We start from the raw sequence: 6,000 nt of genomic DNA on the forward strand, positions 1-6,000 counted from the left end.
CATGAATAAACTATAACTTATTTACCAACTTTATTACTGCTGGACATTTAGGTTTTCTGGTTATTGTGAACAAAATTTCTATGAACATTCCTATACAGAATGGTTTGATAGGTGCTGTCACAAGCGTACGTTACTAGACGCTGTGTCATCACAAATGGATATTTCTGGAAAAGGCGAACCTTGAGCCGAGTTTTTAGGGGAGAAAGAAATGATAAGATGAGAAACCAAAGGAAAAGTTTCTAGACAGAAGGAAGAGTAATAAGGGACTGGAAAGAGAATCAGCAAGAAATTATAGAGAAATGGGCATAGAGGAGACCGAAGTAATAGGTAGACATTGTCATGATAAACTAAAAGATCCAAACACCACTCTGGAGAATTTCAAATACGTAGTCACATAATCAGTTTTTTAAAAGAAAAATATCTTTGATCACATTGTGGAGAATGGATTGGATGAGGGTCAGATTGGAGATTGGGAGACGTGGTGGTGGGTTATTGCAGTAATTCAGTTCATAAGTGGTAAGGCCTGAAGTAAGGCCATGACTGTGGGAACAGTGAAAAGGGAAAAGATTGGAGAATTCTTTTTTAAAAAAATATTTATTTATTTTGGCTGCACCAGGTCTTAGTGGTGGGGTGCAAGATCTTTAGTTGCGGCTTCTTAGTTGAGGCATGCATGCGGGATCTAGTTCCCCGACCAGGGATCGAACCCAGGCCCCCTGCATTGGACCACCAGGGAAGTCCCAACATTTGAGAATTCTTGAAGAGATAGACTACTGGGGAGAGAGAGGAAAGAATTAGAGCGTTTGAACTGGGTGATCTGACATGGTAGTCCATTCACAACATTTTTGAAAAAGAAGAGAAGCAGTTTTCATTGAAATCTGGTAAGTTAAATTGGCTATGCAAAAAGTGAAGACATTTAAAAAGTGTTGAGAAGGGGCTTGCCATACCAGATAGCAAAATATGTTGTAAGCTACAGCAATTAAGTCACCATATTAAGTACTCTACCAAAAAAGACATTTTTGATTTTGAAATTCATGTATGGTAAAGATACCATCAATAGTGTTAAGGAACAAATAACAACCTGGGGAGAAAATGTTTCAAAATGTTTAGTAGAAAAAAGGTAACTATCTCTAATATATCAGTAATTCCTTCAGATAAATAAGAAAAAGACAAAATAAAAAACTAATATGAAAATAGGTAGAGAATATAAAGGGCAATTTATAGACAAAATACAAATGGCTAATAATTGTAAGAAACTGTTAAACCATTGCCTAAGTGGTTATGCCTAAAACTGAAATAATGAGATAAAATTTTAACAACTCAGCATAGCAAAGGTAAAAATATTTAAGATATCAAATGCTGGCTTGAGAATAGGGAAACGTTCACATGTTGAAGAGAATGTAAATTGGGGCAATCTTTTGGAAAGCAATTTGGCACATATTTTTTGACCTTGAATCTGTTATAAGGCCTTATCCCTCAGAAATATTTGCACTACAAAACAAAGATATACTTCCAAGGATACACATTTCACTGGTGCTTAAAATAGTGTAAAACTGGGATAATCTAGGGGGTTGATAAATTATGTTACATCCATACAATGGAATACTATTCATATTTTTAAAAAACGAAGCAGATCTATATATACAAAGAATAGAAAGATATTTATAATTTATTGGAGGAAAAGGTCAAGTTTCAGAAAATAATGCCAGCTATGATGCCATTTTTACAAATAAATATGTATTAAATGCAGTATATACCAGGAACTGGGCCATTAACCAGGGATTCAGCAAAGAACAAGATAAGGTCCCTGCAGTTGTGGAATTAAAAAGTTGTTAAACGTGATACCACTGGTGAATGAGATAGTGGCAGTTGGGAGTGGGAGAGGAAGGATGTTTACTTTTTACATGTTTGGACTGTTAAATTTTTTCCAAAAAGCAACTTTTGCTTTTGTAGTTTAAAAACTAAGTTTTAAAAGAAGTTATACAATTTTAAATTATATTTTCAAATATTTAAAATAGTGATAAACTAATTAATGTTTTTAAGAGTGTGAAGAAGTGGGTGCTCTCATACTCTTCTGATGAGAGCATGTATTTGCTTAAACATTTTGGAGGATAATTTGGTAATATATATTTTTTAATGTTACAAGTTTGCTTTGATACAAGAATTCCATTTCTAAGAATTTATCTTAAGGAAAAATTAAGAAATATAAATAAGCTACAAGTATGTTCATTGCAGCTTTCTGTATAACAGTGTAAAATTAGCAGCAACACAAATAGCCTTCAACATGGAATTTCTTAATTAAACCATGATACATACATAAAATTTAAAATGGCTGTTGGCATCATGTTGGATGCCACCCTAACAGTCATTTTCTTCTTCTCCCTTGCTAATGGAATTGCCTTTTTTTTTTTTTCAGATATTGAGTGATAATAGATTAGGCAAGGAGGGCATAGTCGGGGAGTGAATTGTGATGATGGTTATCTAGTTCCAAAACTTTCATCACCCAAAAGAAAACCCTGTGTACATTGAGCAGTCATTTCCCATTCTACCCTCCCTCCAGCCCCTGGCAACTACAATTCACTTTCTGTCTCTATGGATTTATCTATTATAGATTTTTCATAAAAATGGAATCATACTATATGTGACTTTTTGTGTCTGGCTTCTTTCACTTAGCATAATGTTTTTGAAGTTTAATGATATTGCAGCATGTATCAGTACTTCATTCCTTTTATGTTCAAGTAATTTTTTTTTTTTTTTTTTTCTTGCGTTATGCGGGCCTCTCACTGTTGTGGCCTCTCCCATTTGCGGAGCACAGGCTCCGGACGCGCAGGCTCAGTGGCCATGGCTCACGGGCCCAGCCACTCCGCGGCATGTGGGATCTTCCCGAAACGGGGCACGAACCCGCGTCTCCTGCATCGGCAGGCGGACTCTCAAGCACTGCGCCACCAGGGAAGCCCCAAGTAATATTTTATTATATACATATATAATTATATGTATAACATATATGATATATATATATATATATATATCACATTTTGTTCATCCATTCATCTGTTGATGGACATTTGGACTGTTTCCACTTTTTGGCTGTTGTGAATAATGCTGCAATGAATGTTGGCATCAGCATACAAGTCTCTGTTTGAGTCTCTATTTTCAATTCTTTTGGGTGTATACCTAGGAGTAGAATAGCTGGGTCATATGACAATTATTTGTTTAACATTTTTGGGAACTGACAAACTTTTCCACAGTGGGTGCGCCATTTTACATTCCCACTAGCAATGCATAAGGGTTCCAATTTCTCCACATCCTCACCAACAGTTATTTTCTGTTTTTGTTTTATTGTTATGGTTATCCTAGTGGGTATGAAGTGGTACCTCGTGGTTTTGATTTGCATTTCTTTAGTGACTAATGATGCAGAGCAGTTTTTGTTTACCATTAGTATATTCTTCTTGTGAGAAATGTCTATTCAAGTCCTTTGCCCATTTTTAAATTGGATTATCTGTCATTTTGTTGTTAAGTTCTAAGAGTTTTTATATATTTGGGACAGTAGACCCTTATCAGATACAATTTGCAAATATTTTTTCCATTTTGTTGTTGTCTTTTTACTTAATAATGTCCTTCGATGTACAAAAGTTCTTAATTTTGATGAAGTCAAATTTATCTATTTTTTCTTCTGTTGCTTATACTTTTAGCAGCTAATCTAAGAATACATCATCCAAGTACATGAAGTTTTACTCCTGTTTTTTCTTCTAATACTTTTGTAGCTTTAGTTCTTGCATTTAGGTCTTTGATCCATTTTGAGTTAATTTTTCTGTGTGCTGTGAGGTAGGAGTCCAACTACATTTTTTTCATGTGGCTATCCATTCATTGAAAAGAGTGTTCTTTCCCCCATTGAATAGTCTTGGTATCCTTGTTGAAAATAAGTTGGTCACAGATATATGGATCTATTTCTAGACACTCAATTTCATTGCATTGGTCTAAGGTCTAAGGTACTCATACCAGTAGCACCCTGTTTTGATTACTGTAGCTTTGTAGTAAGTTTCTAAGCAGGAAGTGGGAGGCCTCCAACTTGGTCCTTCTTTTTTAAGATTATTTTGGCTATTTCGGGCCCCTTGCTGTTCCATATGAACTTGAGGATTGACTTTTCTATTTTTACAGAAAAGGCCACTGGAATTTTGATAGGAATGTCTATGGATCTATAGATAATTTTAGGTAGTATTGCCATCTAACAATATTGTTCTCCAGTCCATGAACACAGGATATCTTTCCATTCCTTTAGCTCTTTAATTTCTTTCAGCAATTTTTTATACTTCTCAGTGTACAAAGCTTTTACCTCCTTGGTTAAATTTATCCTGAGCCAATTTTGCTGTTTGGATGCTATTATAAATGGAATTGTTTTCTTAATTTCCTTTTCAGAATGTTTACTGCTGATATTAGCAACCCAACTGATTTTTTTTTAATAATTATTTTTTTAAGGATCTAGACCTTTTATTTTTTTAATGTTTGTTTATTTAATTATTTATTTATTTATTATTTATTTTGGCTGTGCCGGGTCTTAGTCGTGGCACATGGGATCTTCGTTGTGGCATGTGGCATATTTAGTTGCAGCATGCAGACTTAGTTGTGGCGTGTGAACTCTTAGTTGTGGCATGCATGCAGAATCTAGTTCCCCAGCCAGGGATTGAACCTGGGCGCCCTGCATTGGGAGTGTGGAGTCTTACCCACTGGGCTACCAGGTAAGTCCCTACAACCCAACTAATTTTTGAGTGTTTACCTGCAGCTTTGCTGAATTAGTTTATTATCTCTATTAGTTTTTTTTTTTTTATTTTTATTTTTTATTTTTTTTTTTAACATCTTTATTGGGGTATAATTGCTTTACAATGGTGTGTTAGTTTCTGCTTTATAACAGAGTGAGTCACTTATACATATATATATGTTCCCATATCTCTTCCCTCTTTGTCTCCCTCCCTCCCACCCTCCCTATCCCACCCCTCCAGACAGCCACAAAGCCAAGTACTTTAGCCAAGTACTTTAAATGCTCCAAATATTTGTCTAACAATTACAATTACACTCCTTAGCAGTTGCCTTTCCAAAATCTGTTGCAATTTACAAAACTGTGTAGTATATTCATACTTCATTACATACTGCTATTTTCCTTATTCCAACACCACATACTTCCTTCTTCATTTTGTCATATCCTACCAATAATAAATATATGTGTTTCACAGCATTGTAGTTGACAGTCAGTAAGAAGCTATCTAAAAATGTTTTGCAAATATTTAGAACACTGTCATGGTTGCTGTTGTTAATATTCTTATTCTGGCTCTAGTTAGGCCCAGATTGCTACAGACTCCTCTGCTTGGGTTGTTAGTCCAAATGGACCTAAAAATCACTGTTCATCCTGTTCAGCTTGTTCCTGAATGTCCAGTCTCTCCCAGGCCCTAAGCTATCCTCGGAAATTAGTTGATGGTGTCATGTCCTATTTGGTGTTCCCATCAGACACACTTTCTGGACTCTGTATTGTTCCTCCTGCATTGAATCCTGGGTTCCCAGTTCTCCTGTTTCCAAATTGGCCCCATCCATTAGTGATACATGAAAAGGACATAAATATGGTGGTGATTGTGAAAATGTGAGACTTCGCAAAGACAAATCTGTCAGCATGCAATGACTGCCTGGGAAATCAAGTGCTTACATGTTTTAGAATAAAGATCCCTTAAATTATATGTTTTCTATAAGCAATATTGCCATGTGATATAACAGAAAGAGCCTGAACTATGAAGTCAAGGCCCAACTCTACATTTTCCTCACTCAGATCCTTAAGCCCTTAATACTTTTTGGTAGAATAAGGCTCGTGTCGTCCCTGTAATGTTAAAAGATACGCTGAATGCAGAGGGCTTGACTAAGATCAGCTAATTAAAATACAGGTTCCCACTACTTCCTTAGCAGCAAAGAGGTAAAAAATAAATGAATTTGCTGGTAAGAGAGGTCCTAGCACAAAGTAGG

Source organism: Lipotes vexillifer, unplaced genomic scaffold, assembly GCF_000442215.2.
Source record: "Lipotes vexillifer unplaced genomic scaffold, Lipotes_vexillifer_v1.1 scaffold102, whole genome shotgun sequence".
Classification (NCBI taxonomy): Eukaryota; Metazoa; Chordata; class Mammalia; order Artiodactyla; family Lipotidae; genus Lipotes; species Lipotes vexillifer.